The sequence below is a fragment of the Pteropus medius genome, unplaced genomic scaffold (assembly GCF_902729225.1).
Source record: "Pteropus medius unplaced genomic scaffold, Ma_sr-lr_union100, whole genome shotgun sequence".
NCBI classification, from domain to species: Eukaryota; Metazoa; Chordata; class Mammalia; order Chiroptera; family Pteropodidae; genus Pteropus; species Pteropus medius.
In genome coordinates this window covers 23443765-23467211 of record NW_024344240.1, presented here as the reverse complement: position 1 = coordinate 23467211, position 23447 = coordinate 23443765, and the positions used below count along the sequence as shown (strand labels likewise).

General features: G+C 35.6%; 1 protein-coding gene and 1 pseudogene across 12 annotated transcripts in view; both read right to left on the bottom strand.

Moving 5' to 3' along the window:
- Positions 1–23447, bottom strand: part of WNK1 (WNK lysine deficient protein kinase 1) — a 133357-nt gene that overhangs the window by 86802 nt on the left and 23108 nt on the right. The gene's annotated exons all lie outside the window — the stretch shown is intronic.
- On the bottom strand, positions 18212–18330 carry LOC120607453 (uncharacterized; annotated as a pseudogene).

Sequence of the window (23447 nt, the reverse complement as noted above, 5' to 3'; positions counted from 1 at the left end):
TCCAGAAAAAATGGAGTTAAGCAATCTAACAGATGCAGAGTTCGAAACACTGGTTATAAGATGCTCAGTGAACTTATGGGAAGTGTAGATGAATTCAGTGAGAACTTCGACAAAGAGATAAAAAACAAAAAATGGAAATGGAAAGTATAAAAGGGAACTCGTCAGAAATGAACACATCTGAGATGAGAAGTATATTAAATAGAAGAAACAAAGGAATAAAGAAGATCAAATGACCTATATAGAGGATGCGAAAGCCAAGGATGCTCAATCAGAATGGCAAGAAAAAAGATGCCAAGCCTATAAAAATTATTTAAGGAGCCTATGGGCCACTATTAAAGGTAAAAATATCCGTGTCATAGGGGTACCTGAAGGAAAACAAGATGTTGAAGAGCTATTTGAAGGAATAATGATAGAAAGCTTCCTAACCTGGCAAAGGAAATAAACATAAAACCCCGGGAATCTCAGAGAATCCCAAAAACCAAGAACCCAAAGAGGGCCAAACAAAGACACATCATAATTAAAATGCCAAAGGTGAAATACAAAGAGAGAATCTTAAAAGCAAACAAGAGAAAAGTAGTTAGATATCTACAAGGGAGTACCCATAAGGCTGACAGCTGATTTCTCAAAAGAAACTATGCAGAACAGAAAAGTGTGGCAAAAAATATTCGACATGATGAAAACTGAGGATCTACACCAAGAATACTTTATCCAGCAAAGCTATCATTTAGAGTTGAAGGACAGATAAAAAGCTTCCCAGACAAAAATAAGCTAAAGGAATTTATCATCGCCAAGCCAGCATTACATAAAATGTTGGAGGGACTTCTTTAAAAAGAAAAAACATGTATCAAAAACAGGAATAAAGAATAGTAATAACTACATTCCTATCAACAAGTACCTCATATGGAAAAGAATTAAGTGCTCCAAACAAAAGACAGTGGCTGAATGAATAAGAAAACAAGAGCCCTACATATGCTGCCTACAAGGGACTTGCTTCAGATTAAAAGACACAAACAGACTAAAAAAAGGAAAGGGTTGGAAAAAGATATTGCCTTGATGGACCTAGAGGGTACTGCACTGAATGAAATGGGTCAGATAAAGACAAATATCATATGATTTCACATACATGTGGAATCTAAAGAACAAAATCAACAACAACAACAAAAGCGAAAATAAACTCATAGATACAGAGAACATTTAGAGGGATACTAGATGAGAAGCGGGTGGAGGGGACAAAAAAAGGCAAAGGGATTAAGAGGTACAAGTGGATAGTTGCAGAATAGACATGAAGATATAGAGTGTAGCATGGGGAAGATGGTTAATAATGTTGTAATAAATATGTTAAGGGGGAAGAAGGGTACTAGATTTAGTAGGGTGATCGCTTTGCAAGTTACGTGGATCTCTGATCACGATGCTATACAACTGAGACTGGTATATTATTGTATGCCAACTATAATTGAAAAAAAACCTCACTGAATTGTACAATGTAAATAGAAGCAACTAATTGTCTATTAAATTTCAATACAGACCAAAAAAAAGATCACACAGGCATTGGTAAGGAACACATCTTAGAGAAATGTACTTAGACTTAGGGAGATGATTTTTGGTGACAGCTGCATTGATACAGAAGTGGCAGAATCAAGATGACAAGGTAGTACATTAGAAATGGGAAGAGAGGTCTAAGAAAATTCTCAGGGCATTTTGGTTTTATTTTGTTTTTTAAAAGCAGGAAAATGGTTAGCCAAGGAAGCTTGATGAAATAGATGAATCTATAATCGTAAGTAAATTTAAGTTATTCTAAATTGGTAATTCGATTTTAGTTTGAGATTTCAAATTAAGAATTCTGATTATAATCCTTTCTTATTCTCTCAAATGCTCCCCTTCCCCTTTCCAATTATCAAGCTTCTTATTGCCCAACTCAGTAGAGTATGTATTTCCTGCTACTCTCTCTTACTTTCACTGGTTCCTATAATTCAGAAAAATGTATGACCAAAATAGCACAAAGGATGGTATGGAGGACCTGGGAATAGTGTACTGTTGTAAGGTCCATACTGACTCGTGAAGGGTAGAATTTTATTTGAAGATAGATTCTGATTAATTTAAAAAGTATATTATAAACTCTAGTGTAATCATTTAAAAATATTAAAAGTGAAACATATATTAAACCAATGGTGGTGATGAAACAGAAATGCTCAATTAAACCAAAGGCAAAAGGTAATATTAAAAAAAACCCAAAAAACAAAAAAAAACAGGAACAAGGAGAAACCATATAGCAATGGTATCAGTAATCCTATTAAATTTTAATGATATAAGGAAACTATATAGAAACAGATTAATCTAAATTAAATAGAACAACTTCCTAGAAAGACACAAACTATGGAAAGTGACTCAAGAAAAAACAGAAAATCTAACCACTCCTATAGCAAGTAAGGATACTGAATTAGTAATTTTTAAAAACTTCCCACAATGAAAAGTCCAGACACAGATAGCTTCATTGGTGAATGCTATCAGAGGTTCAATGATGTAACACCAATCTTTCACAAACTCTTCCAAAAAATAGAAGAGGAATTCTATTATTAACCGAACACAAAAACCGGATAAAGACATAGGACAACTACAGAACAACATCCTTTATGAACAGAGACACAAAAATCCTCACCAAAATACAAGCAAACCAAATGCAGCAACAAATGGCCAAGTGGGATTTATCCCAGGAAAGCAAGGTTGATTTAACATTTGAAAATTAACCAATGTCATATATCACATTAACAGAATATAATGCCCACATGATCATCTCACAAAAAAGCACTGAACAGAATTCAACACCCTTTCATGATAAAAACACAAGAACCTCTGTGTAAAGAGAACTTCCACGGTTTGATAAAGGGCATCTACAAAAACCCACACATAACATCATACTTAATGGTGAAAGACTGAATGCTTCCCCCCAAGATCAGGTACAAGACAAGTATGTCTGCTCTCACCACTTCAATTTTAACATTATTCTGAAGATTTTAGGTAAGGCAATTGGGGCAGGTGTGGGGAGGTTAATTAAAAGACATCCAGATTAGAAAGGAAGATATTTTAGTAAAACTATATTTGCAGATGACATGACCTTCTATATAAAAAGTCCTAAGGAATCAACAAAATGCTACTTAAGTTAATAAAAATGTTCAGCAAGGCTGCATGATACGAGGTCAACATACCAATTGCATTTCTATATACAAAAAACACTTGTGGTGTTTCCACACACTAACAATTCAAAATTTAAATTTAAAAAAGTCAATTCACGACAGCCTTAAAAAATAAAACGCTTAAAAATAAACAAAATAAGTATAAGACTTGTATGCTGAAATCACAAAACACTGTTGAAAGAACTTAAAGAAGACCTAAGTAAATAGAAACATATCTATGCTCATGGTTCAGAAAATTTAACATTAAGATGACAATACTCATCAAATTATCTACAGATTCAATGCAGTCCTTACTAAAATTCACCCTAAATATCTCCCCCCCTTTTTTTTTGGCAGAAATCAACTAGATGATCATATGAAAATGCAAGTCACCAAAGAAGTCAAAACAATCTTGAAAAAGAACAAGGATGGAGAACTCACACTTTCTGATTTCATAATTTATCAGAAAGTACTACACAGTAATCAAAACTGTGTGACGCTGGCATAAGTGAAGACTTGTAGTTCAAAAGAATGGACTAGAGAGTCCAGAAATAAGCCCTAACATCTATGGTCAACTGGCTTTTAACAAGGACACCAAGACAATTCAATAGGGGAAAAACGTCTTTTGGAAAAAATGGTGCTGAGACAACTGGATATTGACTTGCAAAAGAATGAAACTGGAACCCCTCACTCACGCCATATAAAAAACCAACTCAATGGGTTAGAGACCTAAATGTAAAAGCTAGAACTATCAAACAAAAGAAAACGTAATAAGTCTTAATGAAGCTTCAGTTTGGCACGGTTTCTTATATTATGAAACCAAAAGCACAAGTGACAAAATCAGTTGGACCCTATCAAAATTAAAACCTCTTGTACTTAAAAGTTTCTATCAAGAAAGTGAAAAGACAACCCACAGAATGGAAGAAAAAATGTTTGCAAATCAGATCTCTGAGAAAGGACTTTTATCCAGTCTACTACATAGGCTGGAGAACTTGTAAAACTTAACAAGAGAAAGACAAATAATCCAATCTAAAAAATGTACAAAGGATCTGAATGGATACACAAATGGCCAAAAAGATGCTTAACATTACTAATCATTAGGGAAATGCAATAAAAGCCACAACAAGATGCCACTTCACCTGCACACTCACTCAAAGCTAAAATAAAAAAGATATATAAAACTAAGTGTTGACAAGGATGCAGAGAAACTGGAACCCTCATTCTTTGCAGATGGAAATATGAAATGATACAGCCACTTTGTAAAACAGATTGGCAGTTCCTCAAATTACCATAGACCTAATAATTCCAATCTTCAGTATCTGCCCAAGAGAAATGAAAGTATATGTCCATATAAAAGCTAGTACATTAGTTTACAGCAGCATAATTCATAAGAAACAAAAGGTGGAAACACCACAAATGTCAGAAACTGATAATTGGATAAAATATGATGAATCCATACAATGAATTATTACTCAACCGTTAAAAAAAAGGATGAAGTACTGAAACATGCTACGCATGGATGAATCTTAAAATGACGCTAAGAAAAAGATGTCAGTCACAAAAGACCATATATTGCATTATTTCACTTATATAAAATGTCTAGAGAAGGCAAATCTATAAAGACAGAAAAGTGGGTTAGTTGTTGGCCACAGCTGGAGGGGCTGGGGAGAATGGAGTTTCTTTTGGAGGTGATGAAATGTTCTAAAATTGATTGCTATGATGGTTGCACTTTATTAAAAACCGCTGAATTGTATACATTAAATGTGTTACGTGAATTATCTTTCAATAAAGCTGTTTTTTCAAAATGCAACGGCAAGTTAAAAATAACACAAACCATCATCAAATGGATTTAAGAACTGCTATACCTAGTCAAATGTATGGTCCCTCTAGTCCAGTGTTCTGTCTCAAATAGTGCCAGAACACACACACACACACACACACACTCTCTCTCTCTCACACACTCTCTCTCTCTCTGAAAAGAAATAGTCCATTTCATTTAGAAAGGATTATGTAGAATCCTAAAACCATACTGTCACTCAGTATGAACCACTATTATCTAAAACTGTTATTAGCCTCTCTTTTTATTTGGAATAATTAGTTCCAATGTTTCTACCCACTGAAGAGAGAAATACTGTCCTTATTTTTGTCCTAAATTTACTATTTAGCTCTTCTGTGGGTGTCTCCTTAGTTTAATATATGACAGTAAGGAAGACCAGTACGTATTCTCATCTATAATTCTATTTACCTTTCAGGGTCATCCAACTTTGGTAAACTCAGCTTTATAAAGCTCTTCCATAAATAGTTAATATTGGTATCTCAAGGGTCCGAAAGCCAGAGAGAAATGGTCTGATTTATTCTTCATGAAACAGCTCTTTAATCATTTGGTGACAGTCATCACTGCCATCATTGCTAGGCCTCATAAAGATTTTATTCTCTAGATTTAGAGGGTTGGCTGATTGTGCTTTATTACTACAAGTTTATTTCTTAGGTATAATAGGATGATATAGAGACATCCTGGCTACAGTAGGATGATATACAGACATCACAGTAGCTACCATGTGTTCGTTTACCAAGAACTAGATACCATGCTAAAGAGTCTATATGCAGTCTTATTTAACCTCTGTAATAACCCTCTTAATGGCTAGCTGGTATTTGAATCCAAATTATTTTTCCTCAGAGTTCCACAGGACCTGATAAGATCTCCATAAGTTAGAGTTAAGGATAAAAAAAGTCACAGAACAATATGTTCACAATTTTTTTTTCAATGTGAACATGTATTTGTGTAAATGCATGAAGAAGTAGAAGCATACACCTTCGGGCAAAGAAGTAAAAGCAGGAGGGTAAGGGCAAAAAAGAATTTTTAGGTTCTACTGTAAATATTTACATATGGCTTTAATATTAAAAAATGCAAATGTATTCCTATTTATGTTTTTTCTTACAAGAATAACAATATCACAAAAATGGAAAAAAAATAGTTGTATTAATCAGAATACACACACTAGTGTAGTTCTGTGACAAGCTCTCTCACCTTTAGACCTTTGTCCTTCATCAGCCTATGACATACATATTCCCACACCCCCCGCTTTATCCTCCAAAGAACTTCCTTGATAAGCTCTCTCACTTTTGGGGGACTAGGGGCAGGAGAACAGCAGTTTAGGTATTACACCAATATAATTAAGAAAGTTCCTGTCCTTAGGTCTAGGTGGAGAAAAGAGTAGGCAGGTACTCAGTTTGGTGTAATGGGAAATCCCATAATTCCTCTCCATCATTGTAGGTACTCTAGCTACAGGTCCTGAGTAGAATAAAACTTCTATTCCCCATTGGAGCCTAAAGGTGAGAGTGGGAAAACAGCTGACCCTTGAACAACATGCGTTTGAACTGCACAGGTCCACTTACATGTGGATTTTTTTCAATAAATACACAGTCGACCCTCCATATCCCTGGGTTTGCATCCTCGGGTTTGTATCCACAGAGTCAACCAACCACAGATCAAAAACATATTTTTAATCCACAGTTGCGAATCCACAGATGAAGAGGGGAAGACTTCAATATCTCCAGATTTTGGTATCTGCTGGGGTCCTGGAACCAATCCTCTCCACCCCCGGCCCCTGTGATTACCAAGGGAAAACTGTAGTTAAGTTTTGGGGAAGTCAAAATTTATATAGAGATTTTCAACTGCAGGGAAGTCGATGGCCCTTACCTCATAGTTCAAGGGTCAACTGCATCATAAAATGTTTTAAACCTAGACTAATAAATGACCTGTATTGCCATATGTATAAAAATAAAAAGACTGAAAAAACAAATGTCCTCACCCAATTTAAGATTAAAAATGGAGAGAAAATTATCAGGAAAGGATATATCAACCACATTAATATTAGTTAAATACTTTAAGTACTATGTCTTGAAGTTAAGTTAGCTGTAAGCACAATTTTATCTGTTCTCCTCAATATCACAAAGTAAATCATTAATAAATACCTGATGAACTGAAATGGCTTACCATGTTAGGGTGGCAAGTTAAAAATGAAATGTAATCTTAAAAAATAAAAAGCTCTCTTAAGCACATTATCTCTTGGGTCAAGTATAAACTTAAATCAGGAATTACAGAAAAGCACAGATCTAGGTTTTAGGTATATTAAGAACTATATTGTACAAAAAGTTGTCATCACGTAAGTGTTACAAAGAACCAATATTTAAAAAAGCATTCTGATATAGTTAAAATTTTGTGTATATATATGAAAATTTCCAGATGGGCCTTACTATTCATATAGTAATTATCCTTTTCTCTTTGTTACAAAAAAAGATCTTTATATAAATTCATTTAAAAAAATCTGCTACTGACACTTACAAATTTTTTTCACAAGTGTGCTACTTAATTATTATATACTATGGTACTAGGACATCCACAAAATTTACAATAACCCACCAATCCTAACAAAAGCAGTTTTATACCCCTTTAAAAAATATCAGGCTCTCTTGGGTTTAAAAAGATCTTAATACAGTTGTCCATAGAATCTTAATATAGCACACTTCCCTTAGTTTTCCACTGGAGCTGTAATTCGTTTCCTTAAAAAAATCTAACTTCTAAACCTAGCTGTATTAGCCAAATGATCTGGAGAAAATTATTTAATCTTTTTGTATTTCTACATCTTCATCTCTAAAATTAGAAGGACAAGATTAGTCAGAGAGAATCAAAAGATGTACTTAAGTTCCATTCCAAAAAAAGAAAATGGAAGAAATTAAAGATAGGGAACAAATGGGAGGAAAAGAAAAAAGCAGAGGGACGGAGGGAGAGGGGAAGGGAAGAAAGAAGGAAGAGGGAGAGGAAAAGAGACAGAATGAAAACTAAACAAAATAACACTTAGGATGTAAACTCATATCTCTCAGTGAGTAGCAGTTTCTTATAAGGCCTTTATCTCACAGACATGTTTCATTCAACTAAACCAGTTGCTGCATGTTCCTTTTAAATAAGCTTTTACACATACATACATAGACTATCAAGATAGATTCCTAGGGAAATATGTTAGGCATGTTTACTACTCTTAAAAAGGAAAAAAACAGGAGAGGAAAAAAAATGGCGTAGATGATAGAGGCTCTGTTTATCCCTCTGGCGACCAAATCAAAGTTTTGACGGAAACAAGCAGCAGCAGCAAGGAAAAATCGCCTAGGATCTAGAGGAACAAGCCATACAACTAGGGAGAAGTCCAAGAAATCACCCTGCAATGGCAGAAGGTAGGATGGGTGAGCACCGAGTGCTACTGAGATGGAGGCTGAGGTAGCGGCAGAGGTCTCTTAAAGGGGCCACGACCGCGAGCGGATTTTCGAGGTGACAGACCTGCGCGCAGCAGGCACCAGGGTCTTATACTGTCGGAGTGAGGTCTGAGGAGAGCCTCGATGGGTATCCACTGTTCCCTGTTGAGCTCTCCCCACTACCAGTGTGCAGATACAGCGCTGCCACAGCCCTGACATCATCAAACTGGATAACAGAGGTCGCTCTGTCCCAGAGGATTCCCTGAAACCCCGCCTCCCCCAACTTGCGGCTCCACCCAAGCCACACCCAGGTATATCCTCAGCAAGTCAGGTGCTCCTTGCTGGGCAGCGCCTAGACTCACACCGGAGGCAGCTGGCCTCGGTTTCTGGTGTGGCTTTTTGAGAGAACTATAAGCACAGCACCTGTGGACTGCTTGCTGAATCTTAACAGGTGGCCATGGAGGAGCAGAGGCTTGGGCTAACTCTGGCCTGCAGCTGAACCCCTCTCAGGACTGTGCCACTGGACACCTACCATACCAAAAGCCACACTAATAAGACCAGGAGACTTAAGAGCTTTGCTTAGTACATAGAAACAGACACGGAAAGGCAGCCAAATTGGGAAGACAAAGAAGCAGAAACCATATAAAAGAACAGAACAGAAATCCAGATATAATGGAGTCAAGTAATCTAACAGATTCAGAGTTCAAACCACTGGTTATAAAGATGCTAATGAACTTTTGGGACATGTAGATAAATTTGGTGAGAACTTCAACAAAGAGATAAAAAATATAAAATTGGAAATGGAAATTATAAAAGGGAACCCGTCAGAAATGAAGAACACATTATCTGAGAAGTACATTAAATGGAATAGACAAAGGAATAAACAAAGTGAATAAAGAAGAGGACCAAATGCCCTATCTAGAGGATGGGAAAGCCAAGGACACTCAATCAGACTAGCAAGAAAAAAGATGCCAAGACTATAAAAATAATTTAAGGAGGATACAGGACACTATTAAGGGTCCAAATAGTCATCTGATTGGTGTAACTGAAGAAAATCAAGATGTTGAACAGCTGTTTGAAGAAATAACTTCCCTAACCTGGTGAAGGAAATGGACATCAAACCCCAGGAAGCTCAGAGAATCCAAAAAAACAGGGATCCAAAGAGGCCCACACCAAGACACATCATAATTTAAATGCCAAAGGTTAAATACAAAGAAAGAATATTAAAAGCAACAAGAGAAAAGCAGATAGTTACCTATAAGGGAGCACCCATAAGACTGGCAGCTGATTTCTCAAAAGAATCTATGCAGGACAGAAGGGCTTGGCGAAAAATATTCGACAGGATGAAGACCCAGGTTTACAACCAAGAATAATTTATCCAGCAAAGCTATCATTTACAGCTGAAGGACAGATAAAGAGCTTCCCAGACAAAAATAAGCTAAAATAATTTATCACCACCAAGCCAGTACTACAGGAAATGTTGGAGGGATTTCTTCAAGAAAAAAAAACCATGTATCGAAAACAGGAATAAAGAATGGTAACAACTACATTCCTATCAATAAGTATCTCAAATGCGAAAGAATTAGGTGCTCCAACCAAAAGATGGAGTGGCTGAAAGGATAAGAAAACACGACTCCTGTATATGAAAAGGAAGGGGCTGGAAAAAGATATTGCTTTGATGGACCTAGAAGGTATTTAAGTCAGATAGAGAAAGATAAACACTATATGATGTCACTTATATGTGGTATCTAAAGAATAAAAAGAAGAAACTAATCAAAAACATTCACAAATAGAGTGGACAATTTGGTGTCGGACAGAGGGAGGGGGTTTGATGGCTGGGAGAATGTGGTGAAGGGCTAAAGAAGTACAAATTAGAAGCTGATAGATGGTCACGGGGATGGGGATCAAGGCATAGAGAATGCGGTTAGCATTAATACGTTGGCTAGGTGGAGGGTCAGGGGAGGGAAGGAGCAACTGGGGGATTGTTTTATGAACTATATAGATGTCTAACCAATATACTGTATACCTGAAACTAAATTTAAAAATAATTTATTAAAAAAGGAAAACACAAGCAGCAATGAGTATGGCTTAGAAGGATACGGAACAGTTTTCCTACTAATCTCTCCTTGTCCACAAAACTCAGGTTAGAAATCACTTTATCTAAAAAGTTGTTTCCTACTCTACTTCCTCTCCATTCCTCAAGACTGAGTTAAGCAGCAGGCGCTGCCAATTGTTTACCGGCCATTCTCAAACCTCCTTCAGCTTTTTTTTTGGTTCAAATAGCAATCCTTGCTAGAAGAAAAGCAGGACCCATCTCTAGTCCAAGGGAATAAATGATGACTTCCTTAAGCCAATAATAGAAGTCCCATTTTCAGTACTTGATTTAGACATGGGCATGTGACCACAACTCCAGTCAGCGAGACATGAGACAACCCAAAAGAAACCCTTTCTTCTGCAGCTGAATGCTGTCTAGGATGTATGTAATATTTGGGAATGAGACAATTAGGGGCATTAGTCTGAAATACAGGCTGAGAATGACAAAAAGATCTTTAATGACAACCTATTGGAAATGCCCTACCTTTTAAGAGAGATTATTAATCTTTATTGAATAAGGCTGAATTTTCTGCTACCTGCAGCTAAAAACATTCAGAAAACTCTCAGTGCTTTCAGAACATACTTTTTCAAAGCAAAAATATCATAGAAAATACAATCACAGGGCTTTCACAAAAACTATTTCCAACACAAAGGCAAAGAATGGTTTCTTGCTCTTCGAAGTGTCTGAGAGTATATTCTCAATATGTGTTCTCTAAATAACAGTGTTAGTGTAGGTGTGTAAGGTAGGAAGGAGGTGAAGCTAGAAAAGTTGGTTAGAGCAAGTCTAAAAACCTGAACAAGTTAAAGAATTTAGACTTTATCTTATGACAGACCAGAATTTCACAAAATGGTGTCACACAGAACACTGCCCTGGCATGTTAAAAGACATACCAAGGAGAATATCAAATATATTTGGAAAATATCGATAAAACTAAGTTAAACAGGTTTCTACAATGCAGGATTTATGAACCTACAATATGCAATGTACATTCTCAACTCCCAAATCTTAGGAAAATGCAACTTTAAGCAATGGAAAGTAACATGAACATTGTTTTGTTTCATAAAAACGAATTCAGTGACAGTATAGGAAATGAAAGACTTGCATTATGATTGAGTGGGGTAATATGGGTACATGCACAGGGAGGTAACACAGCTGGATGCTGAACAGTTAGATTATCAAACTATCAAGATGAGATAATGGCCTAAATTAAGACAATAGATTGAGATGAAAGGAGAGAACAGAAAAGAGAAAAATTTCTGAGGTAGAAAAGACAGTTTAATTAAATGGAAAGAAAGAGAGCTCAGCTATAACCATACAGTCTTTACCTCAAGGAAATGGAAGGCAAAAGTGATACCATTAACTTGAACACTAAATAAAGAGGACTAATATAGGAAGAATAGGTGACAGAATCTAAATTTTGACTAGTTGTGTGCATCATTTACCACACCATACTATACTGGTTAAAAGTTATACTTTAAATTTTAACAGCCAAACGTTCTGTGACTTTTATTTTATCTATCTATACATAGTACACCATCATACTTCTTACTTAATAACTAGATGGAAAGCAATAGAAAAACCATTGGAGTTTTATGCTACAGCTTTTACCAGATTTATGATTCTTATCATAAATCAGCAGCCCTGTTTGTTGCCAACAACAAAAAAAGTACCTTCTACCAAAGCTATGGGCTGCCTTCCTATAAATCTTACCTCCTCACTTCCCAATCTATTTCTATTGCAATTTCAGTACCCTGTCCTTCACCACTGACTGCACCAACAAAGGTTGGACATGTAATATAAACTCAGTATTCTCTTTCATTGTTCAAATTGAAGGGAGCATGTGGTCTTCCTATCTGAGGATTCAACTAATAAGTATTCCCATTGAAACTGTCATAATCAAAGGTTAAAGACTAAACAACTATTCATATTACAGGTACCAAACAGATGTACAGCATTTAATGTTGATTTCCTCCTTTTCAAATAAGTTTTTCTTCCATATGTAATGCATTTTAGACACTGTGGATATCAGCTTTTGTAGGCTATTCTAGAAACAATGATTTCTAGTATTAGGTCTTTTTCACTTAGAAGTCAATAAATGACCCACAAACTTTTAGAATATGATACATGCATGCATAAACTGATCTCATATTAGCAAGATATAACTATAAATTAAGCACGTATTATTATACACAGTAACGTTTTATATTTTTTTAATTTCAAGAGGCTGATGGGCAAGGACAATCTCTCCTGAAACAATATGCCCACCACCTATGATGGTTTTATGTGTCAACTTGGCTATAGGTCCCATTTATTCAATCAAACACTAATCTAGATGTTGCTGCAAAGGTATTTTGTAGATGTGGTTAATATCTATACTCAGTTGACTTTACGTAAAGGAGACTATCCCTAATTACTGGGTAGGTCTTGTTCAATTATTTGAAAGGCAATAAGAGCAAAACTGAGCTTTCTGAGGAAGAAATTCTGTCTCAAGGCTGCAGTATCAGGTCTTGCAAAAGTTTCCAACCTGATGGCTTGCCCTTCCCCCAAAAAATCATATAAACTGATTCCTTAAAGTGAAATAAATCTATAATATGTGATATTGTGATTTATAATGAGAAATATATATTTGGCAAAGAGCTAAAATACTTGGAATTTCCTAAGTGATGAGAACAATTTAAAAAGTGTCTTTAATTATGATAACGAGTTGACTTTTGGACAGCGTCTAGGTAATCTAAGGATGGTGGCTGATTACTAGGGGATCCACCCATGTGATTAAAATGTTCGAACTTTCAATGTTACCCCCCAACTTCCTGGGGAGGGGAGAAGGGCTGGAGATTGTGTTCAATTGCCAATGGCCAATGATTTAATCAATCATGCCTATGTAATGAAGCCTCCATAAAAACCCAAAAGGACCAGGTTTGGAGAGTTTCTGGATTGGTGAACATGTGGAGATGTGGGGAGAGTGGCATCCTGGAGAGGGCATGGAAGCATATTAGCTTGCCCTATGCATCTCTTCCATATGGCTGTTCCTGACTTAACAGCCTTTATAATAAACTGTCACATAGTTAAATGTTCTCCACCACATTAATCAAACTCAAAGAAGGGGTCAATGAAACATCTGATCTACAGCCAGCCAGTCAGAAGCACAGATAACAATCTGGACTTGCCACTGGCAACTGAAGTGGGAGCAGGGACAGTTTTGTGGGACTGAGCCTTTAACTAGTGAGATCTGACACTATCTCCAGGTTGACAGTGTCAGAATTGAGTTGAATTGTAGGACACCCAGGTGGTATTGAAGAATTGCCTTGTGGTGTGGAGAAAACATACACATAATAAATGTCTCCCGTTAGTTACGTTTCTCTGGAGAACCCTGATACACTATCCCTCACACCCAAATTAAACACACACACACACACACACACACACACTATGTTGTTAAAGCATTCAGTTACCTATGACACCACTATACCATTCAAGATGTTAACATTTTGTGGTTGAACCTGTTCAGAGGTTGAAGAAGAAATGGAAGGAAAAACAGAAGAAATACACAAAGGTCAAAATAAAAGAAATAAGAGTAGAAAACTTAGCTGAACAGAAGACAGATTTGAGTTTTTACTACAGAGCAGCCCCCACACATTACAGAATAATGAAAACAGAATTGTAAAAAGGATAAAGACGAATCTCTTAAAACAATACAGAAAGCAAATACAGACTAAGAACCAGGCAAGTATCAACCATTGGGACCCACAAGAACTAATAACTAACATAGTTTCAAGGTTTTGTTAATAACTAACACCTAATAATAATAAGTAACATTTACTGAGTCCTTAATATGTGCCAGGTCCTGTTTTAGTGCTTTACATACATTAACACGGTTAAACTGAACACCAGTCCTATGAGGTAAGTTACTGTTAATGTCTTCTAAGGATGGAGAAATGGAAGCACAAGATTACTCTATCCATCGAAAAGTAGCCAAGCCAAGCCAAGATCCAAGCAAAAGCTGTCTCGCTCTAGAGACTGTGCTCTTTTCATTATACAATACCACCTAAGAAATAAAAACAGTACTATTTTTAAAAATTAACAAGAGTTCTAAAGTTAGATTTCAAAATAAATTTTAGGGTAATCACTTGAATGAATATATAACAAATAGATCACTAGGGATAAAAATGCATTAAAGAAAATCAGGCAAAAGAAAGAAGAGGCAGGAGACAGGATTGGCATAGAAGGTAAGATGGCATAGAAGGTAAAGGCTGTACATGCCTCCTCTAGCAACTACGCCAAAATTATAACAAAGTACAGAGCAACCAGTACATGGAGTTGCCAGAGGTCTGGCTGAACAGAAGCCCTACAACTAAGTCACCTCAAATAACAGGTCACCTCAAAACGGTAGGTGGGGCAGAGAGATGAAATGGCCGGGTCCCACAATTGCGTGTGGTGGTCAAGAATAGGGAGGTTATCTTGGCTGCAGAGCCCCCTTCCCTACCTGAGGAATAAGGACTAACACACTGGGCTCCCCAGCTCAGGGTTCCAGTACCGAGAAGAGAAGTCCCCACAACTTCTGGCTATGAAAACCAGCAGAGGTTGCCGCTGAGTGAGACAGAGGGTTGCAGGAAGCAGAGACCTTCCTCTTATGAAGGGCCCACACCTGGACTTACTTGCTGATGGACTCACTCACTCTGAGCTCCAGTGCTGGGGCAGCTGCTTGAAGGCACCAGGGACTTAAGGGGAGGCAATGAGCTACTGGACTTCAGGGTGAGGGCTGGAGAGGCAGTTTGTTCAGGGATAGAGGTGTAGGCAAAAGCCATTGTTCCTTTGTTGAGCCCTCCCCCTTCCCAGCCTGCTGACTCAGGCGCCATCAACCTAGATAATACAGGTCACTCCACCCAGGGATTTTCCTGAGACTCCACCTCTCCCAACTTGTGGGCCCACCCAAGTCATTTCCAGTGGTTTACTCCATACAAACAGGCTGTCTTGGCTCCTGCTGCAACCTTTCATAAAATCTCTCAAAGGCTCACAAAACCCAAAGAAGCAGCATCTGGCCTCGGCGTGCTCTGTATCTCTTGCTGAGCAGCCCCCAAACCCTGCACTAGTGGCAGCTGGCATTGGTTTCAGACTTGACCCCTCATGGCATCTATAAGCTCAGCATGGGTGGCAGCCATATGTGGATTGATCTGTGACTATTACCAGGTGGCCCTGGAGGTACACGGGCTGTGGCTGATCTTGGTCTGAAGCTGAACTCCTCTCACGTCAGTGCCAAGGGGCCTCACAGCACACCTACTACATAAAGTCACTCTACTAAGACTGGGAGACTTAGGAGCCCTATTTAATACATGTAAACAGACATAGGGACGCAGCCAAAATGGGGAGAGACAAAGAAACACGCCCCACTTGAAATAACAGAACAAAGCTTCAGAAAAAGAATTCACCCAAATGGAGACAAGCAATATACCAGATGCAGAGTTCAAAACACTGGTTATAAGGATAGGGGAAGAGTAGATGAACTCAGTGAGAACTTTAACAAAGAGATAAAAAACGTAAAATTGGAGATGGAAGTTATAAAAGAGAACCAGTAAGAAATGAAGAATACAATATCTGAGATGAAGAGTATATCAGAGGGAATCAACAGAGTGGATGAAAGCCAATCAGAACAGCAATAAGAAAAAAGAATAGAAAATAATGAAGATAAAATAAAGAGTCTATGGGATAACATCAAACGTAACAACATTTGCCTCATAGCATACCAGGAGGAGAAGAGAGAGAGAGAGAGCAAGAAATTCAAAACCTATCTGAAGAATAATGATGGAAAATTTCCATAACCTGGTGAAGGAAATAGACATACAACCCCAGGAAGCTCAGAGTCCCAAAAAACCAGGAACCCAAAGAGGCCCACACCAAGACACATCATAATTAAAATGCCAGAGGTTAAATACAAAGAGGGAATCTTAAAAGCAGCAAGAGAAAAACAGGTAGTTACTTGTAAGGGAACACTCATAAGACTGGCAGCTGATTTCTCAAAAGAAACTATGCAGGACAAAAGGGCTTGGCAAAAAATATTCAAAGTGATGAAAATCAAGGATCTACAACCAAGATTATTCTATCCAGCAAAGCTATCATTTAGAGTCGAAGGACAGATAAAGAGCTTCCCAGACAAGAAAAAGCTAAAGGAGTTCATCATTACCAAGCCAGCATTACAGGAAATGTTGGAGGAACTTCTTCAGAAAGAAGAAAAACATATGCAGCAAAAATATGAATAAAGAATGGCAATAACTACATATCTATTAACAAGTACTTCAAATGAAAAAGGATTAAGTGCTCAAGTACTCAAAGACAGGGTGGCTGAATGGATAAGAAAACAAGACATATGCTGCCTACAAGAGACTCACTTCAGATTAAAAGACACTTACAGACTAAAAATTAAGGGGATGCGAAAAGATACTGCACAATGGACCTAGAAGATAGTGTGTTGAGTGGAGTAAGTCAGATAGAGGAAGACAAATGCTGTATGATTGCATGTACATGTGGAATCTAAAGAGCAAAACAAACAAACAGAAACAAACTCTTAGATACAGAGAACATTCTGAAGGTTATCAGATGGGAAGAGGGTTGAGGAGGTTTGGTCAAAAGTGGGGAGGGGATTAAGAAGTACAAATTGGTGGTTACTAATAGTCATGGAGATAGTACAGCATAAGGAATATAGCCAATAATATTGTAATAACTATGTATGATGTTAGAGAGGCACTAGATTTATTGGGGTAATCACTTTATGAGGTATATAGATGTCTAATCACTACGTTGTATACCTGAAACTAATATACTATTGTATGCTAACTATAATTGAAAAATAAAAATTATTATTATTAAAAAAAAGGCAGAAATAGAATATAGAAAGCTGGAAGATGAACTCCAAACTTATCAATTATCACTATAAATGATAAATGTGAATAGGTTAAAGTTCTCTATTTAAAAGAAACCTTTGGAACAGGCATTTTTTTCCTTTTAAATCTAGCTAAGTGTTGTTTATAAGAAACACATCTAAATTAAAATAATAGAAGAAGGAAGATGATAAAGGAATATATGCTAATAAAAGAATGACTACATAAAAAACGGAATTTAAGTAAAAAAAAAATTGAGACAATGCATGTTTTATATTGATGAAAGGTACAATTATTCTAGTATATTAAGTCCTCACTTAATGTAGCCAATAGGTTCTGCACTTTAAGTGAAATGACGACATATAACGAAAGCAATTTTACCATAGGCTAATTGATATAAACAAGAGTTAAGTTCCTATGGCATCTAATCAACATTATAACAAAACAATATTGAACAAGATGATGCTTTTCAAGGACCTTCTATATAACATTCGAGCATTTAACCCAGCCTAGATATAAAGCAATAAATATATATGTACTACATAATACCAAAACTGTTAGAAATGCAAAAAGAAACTGATAAACTCGCAATTATTATATAGGGCTGATACATGTTTCTCAAATATTTACTAGTAAAAGCAAGAATGTATGGAATTTAAGTAATAAGATGAACAAATATAAAATATTTCCCCCCTAATAGAGAACACACTATTTTCAAATGACCACAGAACTTCATTTTTTTTTTTTTTTAGGTGAAGCAACCCTTGGTTGACCTCACAGATTGCAAGGACCTTGTCAGCTTACAATCCCTTATTTTTTATTTTTTCTGCCTATAGCACCTGGTCTTCCTAGGTAGTCTCCCATCCAAGTACTAACCAGGCCTGACCCTGCTTAGCTTCCGAGATCAGACGGGATCGAGCTTGTTCAGGGTGGCATGGCCACAGAGAACTTCAATTTTTAAAATACCTACATATCAGGCCATAAGCAGTTTTAATAAAATCTCTAAAGTATAAATCATATAACCCAACCCATAAACTAATCTCTGGCCATGTGCAATAAAACTAGGAATCTCACTAGTGTAAATGGAAAGATCTAAAGTTACTGACATCTGGGTTCCAAAAGATTCCCAACAATCAGTCCAGTCAGATCAGTGAGGTCCATAGTAAACAAGCACCAGTCATTATTAAACTTTTGAATTTCTCAATGCCCAACTCAAATACCAGCAGACAATCAAGGCTCATAGAGAAACTAAAATCAATAAACAAATGGAAAAAGCAGAAGCTGTGAAAGGAATTGAAAACTTCGAGAAGAAAGGAAAAATAGGCATCATTTTGTTTCATACATATAAGAGTTTCTCATTTTAAAGATCTCTTGGAAGTTAAAAATTATAGCAAAAATGAAACTCAACAGTATGGTCAAGCTAAGGGTTTCCAAGAAATCTTGAGAACAGAACTAAAAAAATAAAAATATGAATAACAAGAGAAAAAAGATAAGGAAATTAGACCATTTGGTTTAGGAGAAACAACTTATATATAACAGGAGTTCCAAAAGAAGCAATAGAGAAAATACAGGGTAAGAAATAAAAGCAACAGAAGGAAAATTCTGAACTAATGGCTAATGAATTTCCAGATACAAAGAGCCATGAGGGAAAAAGAGACTCACACCAAGGCACATCACTGCGAAGCTTTGAAACACTGAGGACAAGTAGAAAAACCTAAAAAATTCCAGAGGAAAAAAATTGGTTACTGGGGACAGAGAATCCTACTAGCATCAGTCTTTAACAACAAGAGAAGTTAGGAAAAAATAGAGCAATGCCTTTAAAATTCTCAAGAAAAATTATTTCTATCTAGAATTCAGTATCCAAATTACCAATTAAGGGGAGGAAAAGGAAGGTGAAGAAAGATATTTTCATAAATGCAAAGTCTCGAAAAAATATTTATCTCCCAATGCCGTTCTCAAACAACTATTAAGGTTTACTTTCAAATATGAGGGAGGACACCAGGAGAGAGAAGAAAATGCGGTTCAGGAAACAGAATCCAACATTAGCTATCCAACATTAACTGAAGATATAAATAATTCCCAAAGTGAGTAAAAGGAGACCACTAGCCTGGGCATCAACCTAGAAAGCAACTAGTATTGACTGGTGAAGATTAGAAGTTAACAGAGGCTTCTACAAAATGGAAGAATACCTAGAAACTTCAGTGTATTGACAGATTTAAATAGCTGGGAGAAGAATTTAAGGGAAAAAATATAATAAATACATAGAAAACTAAGCAAAAACGCAAACATTGACCCCATAGAAAGTAAAAGGTTGTACGATAAAGAAAGAGTAATCATACTATTAGGCTCAGCTTTATACAGTACTTACAGTCACACTAAATATTTCAATTTCATTGGGGAAGTGACAGAGGAAAAGTATGCATGGAGGATGTGAGAGTTAATCCATTGTGAAAATCAAAAGGTAATGCTGAAAACTGGAAAACCAATAAAATGCAGTAATAGTATATTATGTAGTAGATGGGAGTAAATACCAAAAGAAATAGCTTTAAAAAAACATTGAAAGTACATCCATTCAATGGAATACTACTCAGCCATAATAAAAAAGAACAGAACTATTGTTACACACTACTTGGATGATAATCTAGATAATTATACTAAATGAAAATAGCCAAACAAAGGGGCACAAGGAAACTTTTGATTGAGATGATGGTTGTACAAATATATACATATCAAAACTTTTAAATTGTGCACTTTAAATACATGCACAGTTTATTGTATGTCAATTATAACTCAATAAAACTTTTTCAAAATAAAAATTTTAAGTGTCATAAAAATATTAATATTATAAAACAAGACACATAATCACACTGAAGGCAAAAATAAAACCACAAGAAAAGCCTATGTATAGACAACGTACTGGATGAAAATTCACTACAATATTAACAGTATTATTTTTGGATGGTGGAAACACAGGTAGTTTGGGTTTTTTTTAAATTGAGATATAATGGACATATATTAATTTCAGGTGTACAACAAAGTGATTAGATATTTGTACATATTGCAAAATGATCACCACAATAAATCTAGTTAACATCCACCACCATATACAACTACAAAAATAATTTTCTGGTGATGAGAACTTTTAAGCTCTAATCTCTTAGCAACTTTCAAATATGCATACAGTATTATTAACTATAGTCACAATATTTTATGATTACATCACCGTGAATTATTTATTTTATAATGGGAAGTTTTACCTTTTGACCCCCTTCACCCATTTTGGCCTACCCCCAATCCCTGCCTCTGACAACCACCAATCTGTTCTCTGTATCTGTGAGTTTGGTTTTTGTTTTTTGTTTTACATTCCACATATAAGTGAGATCATACAGTATTAATCTTTCTCTGTCTGATTTGTTTCACTCAGCATAATGCCCTCAAGATCCATCTGTGTTGTCGCAAATGGCAAGGTTTCCTTCTTGTTCATAGCTAAAATATATTATATTGTGTGTGTGTGAAACACTAGTTTTTCTTTCCATCCTTAGATCTTCCAAAATGTACATAATGAGCAAGTATTAATACTCTAATAGTGAAAACCCTTAAAATAAAGATATTTTCTAAACCTAAAACTGAGAATTCAGATAATCAGATTGCATCTATCCCTGTACCCATAGCCTCACTATTGATATTGAACACCTTAATACTTTTAACATCAACTTCTTGAGATGGTGGGGAAAGTTGCTCAAGAATAGTTTAACAAGAGGTCCTTAGCATTCAGACCTAAAAAAAATTTAAAACCTCAGGATTGAGCTGTCCAATAATGGTAGCCACTACCAAATACAGCTATTGAGCACTTCAGTGAAATGTTTCTGGAGTGAAGTGAGATATGTTAAATGTAAAATATATACTAGATTTTGAAGACTTAATAGAAAAAAATATAAAATATTATATTTTTATATTGATCACATGTTAGAATGATATTTAAATATACAGGGTAGAGTAATATAAAATATATTAAAGTTAATTCCACCTTTTTTTTACACGTATTTCTATTAGAGCTGACTTAAGACATTAATTTTTTAATCTACTAAATTCATCATAGATAAAAATATAGTTAAGATGAAGTATCTCATTACAATTTTATTTCCATCATGTTTTCCTTGGATTTTAATGAGATTTCTAAATTCTAATTTCATAGATTTAGGAACCTCAAAGTGATATAGTCTATGATACACAATTAAGCTGCATGTGAGGATCCTCAATTTCATTCCACCAACTAGTTCCCTTGGTTCTCATCTATAAAAAAGGAATGACATTCTATATATGGGGTTATTGAGAGAATTTAATGAAATGATATACTACACAACAACTAGGTGGCACTGTTATAGACTTGCTAGGTTAAACAGCTATGTTGCTGCTACCACACTATTTTATCATAAAAAACCTCAGAAGTTAATTTCCAAAGTCAAGTCTATGATGACTTAAAATTATATAAAATTTTATACTATGAGTATACTGCATTTTTTTGTTATTTCTTTTTCAAAATAATCCAATAAAGTACATAAAACTATCATTTTCAGATGAGGAAAAGGCTCAGAATTTAGCTGAGTTTCTGGATGTCCAAATCACACAAATATTAAAATTCCCAGAAAACTTTATTTTAATCTTTGGATTTAAAAAGCCACAAATCCCATAAGAACTCAATCATGGGGACAGGGAATAAAGGAATCTGATAGAATCAGAAGATTGGTAAGTTTTTTACAAATTGTATCTTCATGGTTAGAACACAAAATTAAAAAAAACTCATTTAAAATAACCACAAAATAAACTCAAATTCAAAAAGGTGATGAAGATTTTTAGTGCCTATTAATAGGGGACTAAACAGAAAACAGAAATAAAACAAATCATTATCTACAATGAAAACCAGCAACTGTAATACTTTGTGTGCTTAACTTAAGCTGTTATGTAAAATAATCATCATTTGTTCCTGCCTAAGAATGAACACCGTGTTCAGAGCTTGTGTTATGGATAACAATGGCAGGAGCTAAAATTCGTATAGTATAGCCACTATATCTTCATTTTGTGGCAAATATTTAATTTACTACTTGATTTAACTAGTTAAGTGAAAAAAAAAGATCTAACTTCAAGTTGATACTCTAAATGAAGTGGTTTTCAGAGTGAATAGTAAATAGTCTTAAAAAATGAAATAAAACACAAAACATAACTCATCTCTATTAACTATTTTGTGAAACTTTTGTCTTTTTATGTGTTAGGTCATACTGTGAATTTTATTTCTTAGAATGGGTTGCACTCAAAGGTATGAAAGCCACTGCAAAGTAGTCTATCTAGAGCCAATCTATACATTTAGTAATTGGAGAAATGTTGGAGGAAATCAGATTAAATCAAAGTAAAAATCCTCCTTTTTGTCCAAGAGGATAAGAAGCTTATTTAAGGTAACAGCCTAAAGAAAGGATGCTTAAACAATTCTACGACTCACTTTACTAGTAAGACAACATACTTACCCAAGGTCATTCTTCTATAGTTAGCGTTAGAACCAGCATTAGAACCAAGTCTCCCGTTCTAATTCTCTTTGCACTAAATTGGGCTGCAGAAAGGCACTTAAAAAAAGTTATCAGGATTTAAGTGCTAATTCTGAATTTCCTATTTTGGTTTCTAATAACCAAAAGAAACTGCAGTTTAATATATGCAACCATTTCCTCAAGTACTATTCTACCAGATTAATGACCATACCAGCTCTCCCATTAAAAGTTTTTTCCAGCTATTTACTTGGTACTTAGCTTTTTATGGCACTTTTCTTTTCCCATTATGCTCAGCAGTGCATGCAGTACACTTCCATTTAAGAATGCAACACACTGCTTTTGAAAATGCATGGCTGGGGCCATAATATTCCTAAAATTGTCCTAAATTTCTATATTCGGTACGAATTTTAAAAGCAAACTACTACAAAATCTAATTAAATTAGACCATATTTTTTGTGATCTGTGTACCTCACTAATTATAAAACAGTATGAATATTTTAAGAGGTCTCATTCAGAACAGTAAAAC